General features: G+C 42.8%; 1 long non-coding RNA gene and 1 pseudogene across 2 annotated transcripts; one reads left to right on the forward strand and one right to left on the reverse strand.

Moving 5' to 3' along the window:
* Window positions 1-2,054: 2,054 nt before the first annotated feature.
* LOC131918150 (small nucleolar RNA SNORA40) lies at window positions 2,055-2,156 on the forward strand (annotated as a pseudogene).
* A 1,471-nt stretch (window positions 2,157-3,627) lies between these two features.
* On the reverse strand, window positions 3,628-11,212 carry LOC131915914 (uncharacterized). 2 transcript variants are annotated; one of them, XR_009380470.1, is made up of 3 exons: window positions 11,003-11,212; window positions 8,986-10,126; window positions 3,628-3,747 (listed from the first exon to the last, which is right to left on the reverse strand). It is a non-coding gene; the product is annotated as an uncharacterized LOC131915914 (long non-coding RNA). The 2 variants fall into 2 exon arrangements; XR_009380471.1 differs by lacking the exon at window positions 11,003-11,212 and adding an exon at window positions 10,518-10,991.
* Window positions 11,213-17,637: the final 6,425 nt, after the last annotated feature.

Here is a 17,637-nt window from a genome sequence, read left to right on the forward strand (position 1 = left end):
TCCTGGAACTCACTCTGTAGACCAGGCTGATCACAAACTCAGAGATATGCCTGTCTCTGCATCCCTAGTGCTGGGATTAAAAGCATGTGCCACCACCGCCCGGCCCCCTTCTCTTTTCTTTTGAAGGTGCTGGAGATCAAACTCAGGACCTTCCACAAGCTATGCAAATGCTCTACTACTAAGCATGCTCTACCTTTAGAAAATGCTGAGCAATTTTTAACAATTCTTTAGAAGTAACCCAAAGAATATCAACATTTTAAATTTATAAAAGATATGATGAGTTCCCAAAGTCATATAAAATATCTACTCAAGGAGCTCGCTTGGTGGTACATGCCTATAATCCTCTCACTGAGGCAAGATTTTTGAGTTTGATACAAAACTGAACTACTTAGTAAAATTCATTAAAATACCAACTCAAGAGGTTGGGGAAATGGCTCAGTTATGTGTTTGCCGTACAAGCATGGGGACTGGATTTCAATCCCCAGCACTCATTAAAATGCTTGGTGTAGTCAAGAGTGGTGGTGCTGTCTTAAATTCCAGCACTCAGGAGGAAAAGGCAGGTAGGTCTCTTGTGAGTCTGAGGGCAGCCTAGTCTACAATAGTGAACCAGTACTATGTTATGTTAAGGGACCCTGTCTCAAAAAAAAGGGTGGCAGGAAGAGCTTGTTATAGAAGCACATACCTATAATCCCTATCTCAAAATTAAATTAAAACTTTTTTTATGAATATTTTGCCTGCATGTATGTCTACATATCCCATGTGTACTGTGCTGGCAAAGGCCAAAAGAGGACATCAGATCCCCTGGGATTAGAGTTATAAACAATTGTGAGCCATCCTGCAGGTGCTGGGAAACATAGCCAGGTCCTCTAGAACAACCAGTATTTTCCACTGCTAAATCATCTCTCTAGTGCCCAAAATAAGTAAATTTCGATCTAAAAAAAAATTCCTGAGCCTGGTGAAACATATCTTAAATCCTAGCAGAGACAGGAGGATCTGAATTCAAGCCCAGCCAGGGCTACAGTGAGATCTTGTCCCAAAAATAAACACATTAAGTATTTAAAAACTGTTCAATACCTGCTGGGGATATAGCCCAGTAAGTAGAATGCTTGCCTACTAGGCACAAAGCCCTGGGTTTGATCCCAAACCGTGACATAAATCCAACCTGGTGGGAAGCAGAGGGACAGGATGAGAACTTAACTATACACCAAGCCTGAGCTACATAAAATACTATCTCAAAAGAGAAAGAATTTTATATGTAAAGGAAAACAGCCAGGCGATGGTGGTACATGCCTTTAATCTCAGCACTCAGAAGGCAGAGCCAGGCGGATCTCTGTGAGTTCGAGGCCAGCCTGGTCTATAGAGTGAGCTCCAGGACAGGCACCAAAACTACACAGAGAAACCCTGTCTCGGAGAAAAAAAAAAAAAAGGAAATTAGAGCATCCCTGTACATATTTCAAATAATTTGTCTTAGTTTACAAGATTTTACACGTCAATATTATATCTAACTTTTCTACTGAAAAACAAAAAAGGTATATAACACGTACATTTACAACATAAAATGATTATAAAAAGTTAACACAATCATGAACTCAGTTATGTTTACTTGAAAATACTTCAGCCCTATTCTCTTTCAAAATCTCTAAAATACAAGTCTTACTCAGTCACAATACTATACATTATGCTCTAAAATTTACATATCTTACAAGGGAAAATATGCCCCTGTTGGCTGTCATTTCCCCTATTTCTCCCATCCACAGATGTGGGAATCCTTGACGTGCTAACATTTTTAATTTTGTGTTTGTACGTGTGTGTTGTGGGGAATGCATACGCCACATGTGGAGGTCAAAGGACATCTTGAGGGAGTTTTTTCTTCCGCAATGTAGGCCCTAGTGATTGAACTCAAGTTGTCAGGCCTGACAGTAAGCCCCTTTACCCATTAATCCATCTTGTCAGCCTCCCTGAATTATTTTTTTTTTCTTTTTAAGATCTTTCTTTCTTTCTTTCTTTCTTTCTTTCTTTCTTTCTTTCTTTCTTTCTTTCTTTCTTTCTTTTTAAAGATTTATTTACAGGCTAGACAGGTGCAACAATAAATCCTCTTTTGCAACCCCAGAACTCATTGTTCAGTACGAGTTTTGATACATACAAGAAAGAATATAGAAAAGAAAAAAAAAAAAAAGATTTGTTTATTTATTATATATGCAGTGTTCTGCCTGCATGTGTCCCTGCAGGCCAGAAGATGGCACCAGATCTCATTACAGATGGCTGTGAGCCACCATGTGGTTGCTGGGAATTGAACTCAGGACCTCTGGAAGAGCAGCCAGTGAGCCATCTTAACCATTGAGCCATCTCTCCAGTCCAGAACACCATCTCCTCTCTGCTCTCCCCCTGCGCCCCCCCCCCACACACACACAGGGTTTCTCTGTGTAGCACTGGCTGTCCTGGATCTCGCTCTGTAGACCAGGCTGGCCTCGAACTCACAGAAATCTACCTGGCTCTGCCTCCCAAGTGCTGGGATTAAAGGCGTGTGCCACCACCACCCAGCAAGATTTCTTTATTCATTACATATACAGTGTTCTGCCTGCTCGTCAGAAAAGGGCACCAGATCTCATTGCAGGCAGTTGTGAGCTACCATGTGGTTGCTGGGAATTGAGCTTAAGACCTCAGGAGGAGGCTGGAGAGATGGCTCAGAGGTTAAAAGCACTGACTGTTCTTCCAGGTCTTGAGTTCAATCCCCAGCAACCACATGGTGGCTCACAACCATCTATAATGAGATGATACCCTCTTCTGTCATGCAGGTAAACATGCAGACAGAACACTGTATACACAATAAATAAACAAACCTTTAAAAAAAGTGGGGGGGGGCTGGGCGATGGTGGCTCATGCTTTTAATCCCAGCACTTGGGAAACAGAGCCAGGCATATCTCTGTGAGTTCCAGGCCAGCCTGGGCTACAATGCAAGTTCCAGTACAGACTCCAAAACTACACAGAGAAACCCTGTCTCAATAAACCAAAAAGGTTCCTAGGGGCTGGTAAGTGCCAGGAACATAATCAATGTATCCATTTTTCTCTTATAAGAAATATAGGGCCGGGCGGTGGTGGGGCATGCCTTTAATCCCAGCACTAGGGAAGGCAGAGCCAGGAGGATCTCTGTGCGTTCGAGGCCAGCCTGGTCTACAGAGCAAGATCCAGGACAGGCACCAGAACTACACAGAGAAACCTTGTCTCAAAAAAACAAACAAACAAATAAACTTCCAGGGATTGGGGATATAGTATAATTGGTAGAATGCTTGCCTAACACGCATGAGTCTCTGAGTTCAACTGCCAATACTACATAAATCTATCACGATGGCACATGGCTCACAGCACTCAGAGGGAAGAGGCTCAGGAGTTCAAGATTATCCTTGGCTACATAGCATGTGCTACCAGCATGGGCTATATGCGACACATAAAAAAGCAAACATGAAATTCAACACAGTAATAAATTGAGAGTCACATGAATATAAGATGGCATCTGCTGTGTTCTAGAAATTAAGATTCTTAACAAGTGCTTATTTAATTATTTTGCTTTGTAACTTACAAACATTACACTGCTTTCAATAGTGATTGATATTTTGCAGCATGGATAAACAAACATCTGAAAAGACTTACATCTAATTCAAAAAACAGGTCTCTTTCTTTACTTGCAATCTCATAATCTGCTCGGAGGGCCAAGTCGTGGATTTTGGTACATTCTCCTAAATCCATGCGCTGTAGGAAATAATAATAATAATAATTAAAAAAAAGCATTAACACTCATTCTAGAAAGCATGTAATTAAAATTTAGCATTTCAACTTTCACTGAAATAACAATATAGTTTTATAGATAATAAATTAAGAAATGGACCAAATATAATGGCATATGCTGATCATCTCAACAGTTTAGAGGCTGAGTAGTAACAGGGTAGTAAATTCAAGGCCAACGTGGGCTGCATAAGCCCATTTCCAACAACAGGAATCCTTGGGCAACAGGAGGCCATATCTCATAAGCAAAAAAGAAACAAGATATGACCTTTTATTTAGCTGGGCAGTGGTGGCGCACACCTTTAATCCCAGAACTCAGGAGGCAGAGGCAGGTGGATCCTGAGCTCAAGGCCAACCTGGTCTACAGAGTGAGTTCCAGGACAGCCAAGGGCCACACAGAGAAACCCTGTGGATGGGGGGAGGGGGAGGGAGAGATTATTTTATATTTTAAGTGTTTTGCCTGATGCCTTCAGAAGTCAGAAGGTAAGAAACTAGTGGGCATGATGGTGCATTTCTTTAATCCCAGCACTTGGGAAAACTCTGTGTTTTAGGGCTATATAGAGACCCTGTCTCAAAAAAAAAAAAAGAAATATTAGCCTTTGCCAATTTTACTTTTATTTTTCCATTATCCCAAGCATCCAATGAAGAGGAAGGCAAGATGTGGGATTGGTAAGGGCAAGAATACAGTTCACTGTATCAAGTTTCTAGGCAGTACTCGAAATCTTGACTAGTCAAGATGCTCCATGCTGGAAATAGTAATCCACCTCTAATTTCAGTGCTTAGGAGGCAGAGGCAAGTGGATCTCTGTGAGGAAGCATTCTGGTCTACACAGAGACCTTGTCTCCAAAAACAAGTGTGTGTGGGGGGGGGGGGGGGGGGGGCGGCGGTAAATCTTTGTTTACTAAAAAGAATAGAGAACAGGCTGAATCAGAGCCCACAGTAAGCATCCTCTTATTCTTTTGATGTCCCACAACCATCCATAATTCTAGTCCCAGGGTATCTGACACCTCTTCTGACCTCCAAGAGCACCAGACACAAGTGTTGCACATAAATATATATCCAGGCAAAACATTCATACACATAAAATAAACATAAAATAAATATTCTCCTAATCATTAACAGCCCAGATTATTAGTTTAGGTGCCCAGTTTGCGAAATAAGAGGTTTTGGGCTGGAAAGATGGCTCAGAGCACTGGCTGCTCTTCCAGTGGTCCTGAGTTCAATTCCCAGCAACTACATAGTGGCTCAAAACCATCTACAATGAGACCTGGTGCCCTCTTCTGGCCTGAAGGGATATATGCAGGCGAACACTGTATATATAATAAATAAATCTTAAAAAAAAAAAAAAGAAAGAAAGAAAGAAAAAGAGAAATAAAGGTTTTTTTTGTTTGTTTGTTTTTGTTTTTCGAGACAGGGTTTCTCTGTATAGCTTTGCGCCTTTCCTGGAACTCGCTTTGTAGACCAGGCTGGCCTCAAACTCACAAAGATCCGCCTGCCTCTGCCTCCCGAGTGCTGGGATTAAAGGTGTTCGCCACCAAAAGTGGTATATTGTCAATAAGACTGGCTACAATGTATTATTATGTACTCTAATCACATGTATAACAACTATTCCGGAGTTTGTAATGCTTACATAAATCCTGAGTACAGGACTGTGCAGCTATCTCCTGCTCTGGTTGTCTAAATAGCAACATGAAATTTTTACCCTGAAACTTATGGCATCAAGTCAGAAGGTATGTTAACAAAGTAACTGAGAGATAGGAAGATCAGGAGTTCGGGCCCAGATTCAACTGCATAGTGATTTTGAGGTCAGCATATGACCTCAAAATACGACCTTGACTCATACACAAAAAGTAGGCAGGATTGGCTGGGGAGATGGCTCAGTCGGTAAGAACACATGCTTGCTGCTCAAACATGAATGTTCAGAACCCATCACCCATTTAATAATCCAGGCACAGCAACATCTATCTGTAACCACAGCACTGGGGAAAAGTGGAGGAGGGTTTGATGCTGTTTTACTGGCTGTCCACCCAGCCAGAACTCCATAAGATCTGAGTACAATGAGCTCCAGGCTCAGTAAAGCTCTCTGTCTTGCCAGGCAGTGGTGTGGCACACTTTTAATCCCAGCACTCAGGAGGTAGAGGCAGGCAGATCACTGTGAGTTGGAGGCTAGCCTGGTCTAATAGAGCAAGTCCCAGGACAGCCAGGGCTACACGGAGAAATCCTGTCTCAAAAAAACAAACAAAAAGACTCTGGGGGCTGGAGAGATGGCTCCGCAGTTAAGAGCACTGACTGCTCTTCCAGAGGTCCTGAGTTCAATTCCCAGCAACCACATGGTAGCTTGCAACCATCCGGAGTGAGATCTAGTGCCTTCTTCTGGTCTACAAGGACACATGCAGGCAGAACACTGTATACATAATTTAAATAAATCTAAAAAAACCCCTCTGTCTCAAGGGATTAGGTGACTAGTGATAATAGGACAACAGTCACTATCCTCTGGCCTCTGCTTGAGTGCATGAACACATACATGCACAAATACAATAATACAAATTTTTTTAATCCATGATTGACCATGAAATGTTTCCTTTGGCACACATATATTCATATAATCAGTGGTTGGTTTTACATTCTTCATAATAGTTGTGAAGCCTTAAACTGGTCCTCTGTAAGATTTTTCACTCTAAGGAGCTGAAATATAGCAAATGATTTTCTCCACTGTTTATAGTCCTAAATTTAACTTAATTTAAAATGAAAGCACATTCTACAAAACTAGCATTTATATCTGTACTATTCAGAGACTACAGGTATTTGACAGTATAGATTCTTGAGTTGAAAAACTATGCAATCAATGTAATCCTCAATTAATTATTTTATACTGGGGGCTGAAAAGACTCAGCAAGAAAAGCCACTTGATAATCTGAGTTCAACCCCCAGATCCAATAGGGTAGAAAGAATCATCCCTCCAGGTGCTGGAGAGATGGCTCAGAGGTTAAGAGCACTCACTGCTCTTCTAGAGGTCCTGAGTTGAATTCCCAGAAATCACATGGCAGCTCAGAACCATCTATAATGAGATCTGGTGCTCTCTTCTGGCATGTAGATAGAACACTGTATACATAATAAATAAATAAAAAATCTTTTTATTCATTCCTCCAAACTGTCCTGACTTATACAAACACCTTGGTACCTACATGAACAAACAGACAGACAGACAGATACACACACACAAACTGAAAAGAACAAAACAAAACAAAACAAAAAACAGGAACCAAAAACATGAATCTGGGGGGCTAGATAGATGGCTCAGCGGTTAAGAGCACTGGCTGCTCTTCCAGCAGTCCTGGATTCAGTTCCCAGCAACCACAAGGCTCACAATCATCTGTAGTGGGATTTGATGCTCTCTTCTGGCATAAAGGCATATGTGCATATAGAGCACTCACATAAATAAACAAACAAACAAATAAATCTTTGACAAAAAAAAAAAAAAAGAAAAGAAAAGAAAAGAAAACATGGCTCTATAATTAAAAGCATTTCCTGGTCTTTCAGAAACCTGGGTTCAGTTTCTGGCACCCATATCAGAAAGATTCATAACCACTCAGGCCTACACACAAATAAAATTAAGTGTGTATGTGTATGGATCAAAATATCATGCTAGAAAAAAGAAAAAAGAAAATATCATGCCAGAATAAAAGTCTAACATACATCCAACTTGAAATTAAACAAGATCAACCAAATTTTCAAACAAACCTGCTACAGATTTTATACTACTGAAATGTTTCGTAACTCAAAAACTCTACCAACAATCTATAATTTGAAGAGCAACAAATTTTGCATGCTAAAGGAAAATGGAATTCTACTTGAAAAACATTCACTTCCCCCACAGCCCCCACTCGAAGTGTTCCATGAAACCCTCAAAAACAAATCTACTAACACTGGAGGAATAAGCTGGGCAGCAGTGGTACAAGCCTTTAATGCCAGCACTCGGGAGGCAGAGGCAGATGGATCTCTGTGTGTTTGAGCCCAGCCTAGTCTACAGAGTAAGTTTCAGGACAGCCAGGCCACACAGAGAAACCTTGTCTTGGAGGTGCACACCTTTAATCCCAGCACTCAGAAGGCAGAGCCAGGTGGATCTCTATGAGTTCGAGGCCAGCCTGGGCTACAGAGTGAGGTCCAGGACAGGAACCAAAACTACATAGAGAACCCTGTCTCGAAAAACCGAAAAGGTAGAGAGAGAGAGAGAGTGTGGAGGGATGAATGTGACTAAAATACATTGTATGTGTGTGAAATACTCAACTATTTTTTTTTTATTTAAGAAATTTTTCCACTCATTCTACGTATCAACCAGATTCCCCTCACATCCCTCCTCCCACTGCCCCTCCCAACCCTTCCTCCAAAAAGGTATGGGTTACCACAGGGAGTCAGCAAAGCCTGGTACATTCAGTTGAGGCAGCCCCTCCCCACTGCATCAAGGCTGAGCAAGGCACCCCACCATAGGTAATGGGCTCCAGAAAGCCAGCTCATACACCAAGAACTTTTTTTTTTTAAAAGATGAAAGATGGGCACCAGTTCTCCTATAATTTGTTTACATTTCTTTTTATTTTATTTTTACATGTATGGATATTTTGGCTGCATGTATGTCTGTGTACTATGTACATGGTTGGTCTCGAAGAGACCCCAAGAGGGTGTCAAATCCCCTAGGACTAGAGTTAAGACAGTTGTGAGCTGCTGAATGAGTCCTAGGAATTGAACCTGGGTCCTCTAGAAAGGCAACCAGTGAGTGCTCTTAACCACTGAGCTATCTCTCCAGCCATGTAATTCTTCATACACAGGATAAAATAATGTGAGTGTTTCAGCAATTCTAATCCTAAAAGTCATGTTTTTAAACATTAAATTATTTAACTTTTAAGGTTTATTTTTACTATTTTAAAACTATGTATTTGCATGTGTCTCTGTATGGGTATATGCATATGAATGTAGTTGCTGAAGAGTTCAGAAGTAGGTGTCAGATCCCCTGGAATAGAGTTACAGATGTGGGTACTGGGAATCAAACACCGGTCTTCCACAAGAGCAACAAATGTTCTTAACCACTGAGCTACCTCTCTAGCCCTTATTATGTAATTTTTAAAAATATTACTCTTGGAGTACAGAAAAATATCACATCTACTGTCCCACCCCTTCTGAGTAATCCATAAGACTCTGGAATGCACCTACCGTCCCAGCAAGGATGTCATGGGGGCAGCAATCCAGAAGGTGACTCTTGCAGACACGGTCATCTGTAAACTTGACCCTCTGTCTGGTTTCATCTCCTGAAATTCATTTGTGGTTTTAAATAAAGTATTATCTCATTAACTACACAAGGCTACCTGGCACAACAACACACCTGGATGATTTGCAGACTAGCATTTCTGTATTCTCCCCATCACATACACTAAGAAACTGATCTAAAGATATTTACAACTGGAAAGGAATACAGATTTGTTTTAAGCTAAATATTTTATGAAGACGCACACTTGATCACATCTAACTCCATCATTAAGTCAAGGAGTTAGAAGAAAGAGTGAGTACCAAAAGGCACCAGCCCAAATATACATGTGGGCAATGAGACACTAAGACCTATGTAATCAGAGTGCCATGAATCTACCATGTATGACTTAGAGCTGGTAATTTCCACCAAGCAAAGCTATTTATTAATCTTTTTGTTATAGTCAAATTATAGGCAGTGGTTTATCAAAAACTGCAATAAGAAGAAAGCTTTCAGGCTCTATTACTAACTGTTAAATATCTCTAGACCTTTTCTTCTTATTCCCCTTTCATCCCCACCCTTAAAAATGAAAGCTGGCACCTGGGAGTCACTTTTAACAAGACAATACCAAAGAAAGCAAAAAAGAATCAGGTTAGTCAATACACACTGTGAACTCCAACACATACTGTACCCATCTGCATTCTTCAAGAACTCAGCTGCAGAATTTTATGCCCGCTGTTGAAAAGTTTTAAAGGAAAAGTTTTCTTGCCCACACCTGCAGTAAGGAAGTCAGGGGGAATGATACATAAAAGTAAAGGCAAAGTGGTATGTGACAAATTTTAAGGCTAATCTGTGTATAGGACACAGTGCTGTGTAATAGTCAAGGAGGAATATATTTCAGGATTTGCAAGCATCCAGGATTAATGTAGTGTCTTTTTACTGAAAATGTTTTCTTTCTAAACTACACTTTTAAAGTTACTTGTGGAAAAAAAGCAAACACTTTTTTGTTATAACAGCTTAGAAATTGGTTGTGACTCACGGCTCGATGAACATGAGGCTTTTCTGCAACTCCCTTGCAGATTGATGTAGGCAGGCAAAGATACACTGAACCTTTATAAATAAAATAGAGGGGCCACAATTGTTCAGTTTGTATGAAATAAAAATATGGGAAGCAATTCAAAAGCAACTCAACATACAAAGAAAGCTAAAAGCACTTATTGACCTATGAAATAAGGTGCAAAGAATCTGCACAGCCCTGCGAAATGTGCCAGTGTGAAATTACAACTTCATTACTTTAGTAAAAATGAAAACACAAAACCACAGCAGGGATCTAGCTTTGCTAGGATGCAACTGGTTTCTCCTGAGACACCACCATGATCTTGCACGCCTCCCTACAGAACCACCTACCTAACGAATGCCAAGAGCTGACTAAACCAAGGCTAGTTTGTGAGGCTGGGAAATGAGGGGTGGGAAGACTAGGAAAGTACACGGAGGAACCCACGTTAGAAATGCTCATTTACGGCTCCCCTTGTAACCGTACGGAGCAAGAGTTTTCGAAACCCGTCCAGCTCCTCGGGGGTCGCCTCTCCTCCGAGGAGTATCAGAGGAATTCTGCCACTCGGCAGCCAGCGCCCAGGAGCCCGCGCTGGTTCCAGCCCTTCGCCGAAGCTCCAGTATGCCGGGCGGCGCCGAGCCGCGGTGCCGACCAAGAGGAAGTCGCATGACGGAAAATGGGAGGGGGATAAAGCCCCACAGTCGGATCGGACTCTCAGGAAGGAGACCGCCCGGACGAGAAGGACACGGCGGCCGCAGCAGCCTCGCAAGCCAAGCGGATCAGACAAAGGCCCAGCGCCTGGGGTCGGCGAGCGGGGAAAAGGAATGGCGCCCCGCGCAGGCGCACACTGTCACGGCCCTCGCCTCAGGATGCCAGGCGGCCTCGCCTTGCTCCCGCCCCCGCCCAGCGCCTGGACGGCCGCTCAGACTCACCGTCCCGAGCAGTGCCCATGAGTTGGTCCAGCAGGGCCCGCATCTGCGCCTGGGCGGACATGGTGGCCAGTGGGGACGGCCGCGAAGCTCCTCACAAGTCAACGGCAGCACGGGGAACAGCGGCAGCGAAAGGTGGTCTGTCGGCCTGAAGCCCGCTCGGCGCTTTCCCGCCGCGGGGAATGCTGGGAGGAAGTTCGTCGACGTTGATGCAGGGCCTGCCGGGAAATGTAGTTTGGGACACCCAGAGTCGCTGGGTGGGGTAGGGGCAGTCACAAATTGACCTAGAGACGAGATTGAAACTCCGACCCTGATTTCACTGTGGTCCCTAAACCTTTCTTTCTTTCCTTTTTTTGGTTTTTCGAGACAGGGTTTCTTTGTGTAGCTTTGCGTGTTTCCTGGAACTCACTTGGTAGCCCAGGATGGCCTTGAACTCACAGAAATCCGCCTGGCTCTGCCTCCCTAGTGCTGGGATTAAAGGCGTGCGCCACCACCGCCCAGCCCTAAACCTTTCTTTAAGTTTATTTATTTAGTATGTATACAGGTTTCTGTCTGCATGTATGCCTGAAGGCTAGAAGAGGACAGATGGTTGAGAGCCAACATGTGGTTGCTAGGAATTGAACTCAGGACCTCCGGAAAAGCAGCCAGATGCTCTTAACCGCTGAGCCATCTCTTAAGCTCCCAAATTCTATTTTCTAGTGAGACTTTCGTGGAAACAAATAAAATATACTAAACTGAGTGGTGTGATTCATGCCTATAATCTCAGGAGGTAGGGGTTGGATTCATAAAGTTCAAGCTAAGGGATTTCTTTTGGGACATGGATGAAAAGATCAACCTAGTAGACAAATTTGTGACAATGCTGCTTACCCTATATAAGCTGTAAAAATTTCCAGTATGAGACTAGACCTTTTTGAGGAACTAACCCATGTGTTTTTTTTAAAGAGTTCTCTTTCTAAATGTTTATGTGTTCTGTTTGTTGGAGTTTCCATTTCACACAGACTCATAATAGTACAATATTTGACCAGGAGGTGGTGGCACACACCTTTAATCCCAGTCTTCGGGAGGCAGAGGCAGGTGGATTTCTGTGACTGTGAGTTCGAGGCCAGTCTGGTCTACAGAGTGAGTTCCAGGACAGCCAGGGCTACACAGAGAAACCCTGTCTCAAAAAATAAAAAAAAGTACAATATTTGTATTATTATATATTCCAATTGTTGTTGGTTGTTTTTGCTCTTTTGGGAGGCCCACCTCCCAGCTCCCAAATAAATCACACGAGGTTTATTCTTAATTATAAATGCCTGACCTTAGCTTGGCTTGTTTCTTGTTAGCTTTTCTTAACTTTCAATTATCCCATCTACCTTTTGCCTCTGGGCTTTTTCCTTTTCTTACTTTTGTATATCTTACTTTCACTCTTACTCCTTGGCAGGCTGTGTGGGTGGCTGGCCCCTGGCATCCTCTTCTCCTTTATCTCTTGCTCTTTTTTCTCTCCTCCCTATTCTCTCTGCCTGCCAGCCCTGCCTATCCTTTCTCCTGCCTCCCTATTGGCCATCAGGCATTTTAGACAGGCAAAGGAACACAGTTTCACAGAGTTAAACGAATGCAACATAAAAGAATGTAACACATCTTTGCATCATTAAACAAATGTTCCACAGCATAAACAAATGTAACACATATCCCCACCCCCCAGACAGGGTTTCTGTGTGTAGTTTTGGAACCTGTACTGGATCTCGCTCTGTAGACCAGGCTGGCCTTGAACTCCTAGAGATCTGCCTGGCTCTGCCTCCTGCGTGCTGGGATTAAAGGTGTGTGCCACTACCGCCCGGCCAAACGTAACACATCTTAAAATAATATTCTACAATACCAATTCCCTTTTTGTAACTGGAGTTACAAATGTTTGTGAGCTGCCATGTGGGTGCTAGAAACCAAACCTGAATCCTGAGCAAGAACAGCAAGTGCTCTTAACCTCTGAGCCATTTCTCCAATCTACAACTCCCTTGTTAATGATTTCCCTTGGCTCTACTCACTTGCTTCTGAGGGGGCTGACACAAATGGCTCGGTTCTGACATTGATATTTCTTCTCTTGTCTCTCAATGAACTTTTTTTTTTCCAAAGGCATGGCTGATTTATCATTTTGTGCTCTGGTCTGTCAATGAGGATGTCCCAGTCTGATCTTACATTAGGAGATGATAGATGATGTGAATTGAAGTTTCCAGAAAAAGCCCACACCTATGCTAAAGATTCTACAAAGCTGGTTCACTGATTATGACTGTATGAAGGGGAAAAAGGGAGGGACTGAGGATGTGGCTCAGTTAATAGAGTGCTTGCTTAGTGTGCCCTAGGTTCCATCCCCAGTGCAGCATAAAACCAGGCAGGGTGGTGTTCACATGTTATTACAGTAATTGGGAGGTAGGTGCAGGAGAATCAAAAGTTCAAGTTCATCTTGAGCTACATAGTGAGTTCAAGGCCAGCCTGGACTACATGCACCCTTGTCTAAAAAGAAAGAAAAGAAGGAAGAAAGGAAAGGAGGAAGGGAGGAAAAGAGGGAGGGAGGAAGGAAGGAGGGAAGGAAAGAAGGAAGGAAGGAAAAAGAAAAAATAGAGCTTCCTGAATATGTGATGTTAGAATGTTGCTGATCTAGAGCCCAATTATCATGAGCTATCGTTAGTCCTCTTAGTATTATTCATTTCCTACATCTGAGTTTTACCTATAGATGGGTCTCTCTGAGTTAGAAACCAGCCTGGCTTACATAGGGAGTTACAGGTTAGCTAGGGCCACAGGCCAACCAAGGCTACATAGTGAACCATATATGCCTCAATTTATGGCTTTATATTTCTTTCTGTAACTATAAAAATTTCATGAGCCAGGTATGGTGTCACATGCCTGCCTTTAGTCCCGGCACACAGGGGGCAGAAGCAGGCAGATCTGTGTGTTGGGAAATATTTGTTTAACTATGTAAAGATGTGTTGCATTTGTTTAATTATGTAAAGATGTGTTGCTGTTTTACCTTGCCTGCCTAAGGCACCTGACTGGTCTAATAAAAAGCTGACCAGCCAATAGTGAGGGAGGAGGTGTGGGCGGGACTTCCAGGCAGGGAGAGTAAGTAGGAGGAATTTAGACTTGAAAGAAAAAAGATGAAGAGGCCAGGGAGACGCCAGGGGCCAAAGAGACAGACACGGAGGAAGCAGGAAAGTAGGACATACAGAAGGAAAGAAAGGTAAAAAGCTCCGAGAGAAAAATGTAGATGAATAGAAACAGGTTAAATTAAAAGAGCTAGTGGGACAAGCCTAAGCTAAGGCCAAGCATTCATAATTAATAATAAGTCTCTGTGTCTTTATTTGGGAGCTGGTTGGCAGCTCAAAGAAAATTCCAACTACATCTGTTAATTCAAGGCCAGTCTGGTCTACAGAGTGAGTTCCAGTAGAGCCGAAGTTATGTAAAGAAACCCTGTCCAAAAAGAAAAACAAATAAAAATTAAAACTTCATAAAAGCTTTCCCAGGTTGGGACATGGTATTCAGCAAGAATGTTGGGACATGGTGGTTTGAAAGAAAATGGCCCCCATAGGCTCATAGGGAGTGACACTATTAGGAGGTGTGACCTTTTTGGAATAGGTGAGGTGTTGTTGGAAGAAGTATGTCACTGGGGGCAGGCTTTAAGGTCTCAGATGCTCAAGCCAGGACTATGTCTTACTTGCTCTTTTTGCTGCCTGCAAGTCCAAACATAGAAGTCTCAGCTATGTCTCCAGCACCATGTCTGCCTGCACATTGCCATGCTCTCCACCACGATGATAATGATTAAACCTCTGAACTGTAAGCCAGCTGTTAATCCCACTGGTTGAGAATAAGACCACTACCCCAATTTAAAGTCAAATTTGAAGTAAGCTTTAATTAAATACTGGCCAGATGGAAGGGCTCTGGCCAGGTCCATCTCTGGGTTTCTAGAAGATGGCCCCGAATCAAGTTTTGCAGAGACTTAAGTATTTCCTGTCAGGTCCGATCAGGGGCAAGCATAATCCTGGCCTTTTTCCTACCTGTGAACCTCCTGCCCACATGTGATCAAGCACATCTGGTGCAGATGAGTCCAACAAAGGGAGTGAAAACATGTGGCTTGTTATCTCCCATAAACAATAGCCTCCAGCATTTCAGGAACTATCTGTCCTTGGGCAAGGGGCTTATAGATCAGAGGCATTTTTTTTTGTTTCATGGATTTCTAAGGCATATCAATTAAAACTTAAAATGTAACTTTAGCTCTCACACAGTCCCAATTAAATGTTTTCCTTTATAAGAGTTGCTGTGTTCATGGGTCTCTTCACAGCAATAGAACCCTAACTAAGACAGGGAGTAACCTGATTCTAGGTTTTTGGGGTTGGGGATTTAGCTCAGTGGTAGAGTGCTTGCTTAGCAAGTGCAAGGCCCTGGGTTCCGTCCTCAGCTCTGAAATTAAAAAAAAGACAAAACAACAAAAAAAAAAAAAACAAAAAAAAAACAAGGTAACTGATTCCAGGTTCTTGTGCCATGGTCACTTGCATATTTGACTCAAGAATAAACCACCTCTTATCCCCTTCCAGGCAAGAGCCATGTCTTTGTGTTGGCGAATCACCAGTCAGTTTCAAAACCAAACAAGAGGCTGAAGACATGGTAAAAGGCCTACTGCTCTTGCAGAGGACCAGAGTTTAGTTCCCAGAACCCATGTCCAGCAGCTCACAACTTCCTGTAACCCTAGCTCCAGGAAATTTGACACAGTCATTGGGTCTCAGAGGCACCTGCAGTCACATACATATAACCTCCCCTGACATACACAAAACTAAGAATAAAATATTTTAAAAATAAGAATAAGGGCTGGAGAGATGGCTCAGCCTTTAAGAGTACTGGCTGCTCTTCCAGAGGTCCTGAGTTCCCAGGAACCATATGGTGGCTCACAACCATCCGTAATAAGATCTGGTGCCCTCTTCTGGCCTACAGGCAAACACATAGGCAGAACACTGTGTGTGTGTGTGTGTGTGTGTGTGTGTGTGTGTGTGTGTGTATTTAAAAAAAGAATAAAATCAAACAACTAAACAAATTTTTTGACAAATTTGAGCAACACGATACTTAGGAACAGTGACACTTAGTACATACTGCAACCAGCCTGTATCAGCTGTTTTTGCTAAAATGTTTTGACTCCTCACTTGGGCCCACAGGGTAAATAAAAGTAGGATAAGAGCCTAGTATTTTGCCTTCTTTTTATGTCTGTCTATGTCCTTACATTAACTGAAGGCACATATTAATCATTATCCTAAACCTTTCTACTTGAACAGATCCTAGGAAGAGCAAACTCTGGCAAGACAGCTCTCCCTCATCCAAATAATTATCCATAGTCGGAATTAGGTTGCACCATCAACAATAAGCAGATTAACAATTTTAAGTGTATCGAGGGCTGGGGATATAGCTCAGTGACAGAATATTTTTGCCTAACATGCACTGGGACATGGGTTTAGCTCCCAGAACCACCACCACCCTTAAAATCAGTAACTGTAGTGTTGCCGGCCTGTAATCCCAGCAAATGAAAGATGGAGGCAGGAAAACCAGGAATTCAAGGCTAGCCTTAGACACATATTTAAAAAATGCAAGGCCAGTCAGGCAGTGGTGGCGCACACTTTTAATCCCAGCATTCAGGAGGCAGAAGTAGACAGATCTCTGAGTTCCAGGCCAGCCTGGTCTATGAAGCAAGTTCTAGGTCAGCCCAAGCTACAGAGAAAAACCTTGTCTCAAAATAAATAAATAAGCCGGGCGGTGGTGGTGCATGCCTTTAATCCCAGCACTCGGGAGGCAGAGCCAGGCGGATCTCTGTGAGTTCGAGGCCAGCCTGGGCTACCGAGCAAGATCCAGGAAAGGCGCAAAGCTACACAGAGAAACCCTGTCTCGAAAAACCAAAAATAAATAAATAAATAAATAAACAAATAAATGCAAGGCCAATCTGAGTAAATGAGAACCCCACCTTCAAAAAAAAAAAAAAAAAAAAAAAGGAACAAACAGAAGCTAGGGTTACACCTGAATTGATAGAGTGCTTCCTACCAAATACGAAGCCCTGGGTTAGATTACAGCCCTGCATAAAACCATTGTAATGGCACATGCCTGTAATCGCAGTACTCAGGAGGTATAGTTCAGAATAAGGATTTTAAATTTCAAGGCCAGCCTGAGCTATATCAGACCCTGTCTCAAAAACAAGAGATCTGGTGAGAAGACTGCGTGGGTAAAGGTCCTTGCCAAGCAACTGTGCAAGCCTTGTAACCTAAGTTTGATCCCAAGAACCCACATAAAGGCAGAAGAAGAGAACCAACTATGCAAAGTTGTCCTCTGACCTTCACTCTGTGTCTGTGTGTGCGTGCGTGTGCGTAGAGGGAAGAAAATGCCGTGGACAGCAAGTGCGTGGAATGATATGCAGTCTAGAAAAAAGAAACCTTATAGAGTTTCTCCTGCTGGCTAGGTGACTGATGCCTCCCTTCATAGTTTTCTGGGGTCAGTATTGCAACATGAGGCCCAAGCTGTCACAGCATTACCATACCAAAATGCTCGGCTCCTGTACTAGCCGGCTCTTTGCTGGAAAAGAGCAACACCAGACGCGGCATTAGCGTTGCTAAGCAATTGACTCAGGTCGCTTTGGT

This window comes from Peromyscus eremicus, chromosome 8a (genome assembly GCF_949786415.1).
Source record: "Peromyscus eremicus chromosome 8a, PerEre_H2_v1, whole genome shotgun sequence".
In the NCBI taxonomy this organism is placed as follows: Eukaryota; Metazoa; Chordata; class Mammalia; order Rodentia; family Cricetidae; genus Peromyscus; species Peromyscus eremicus.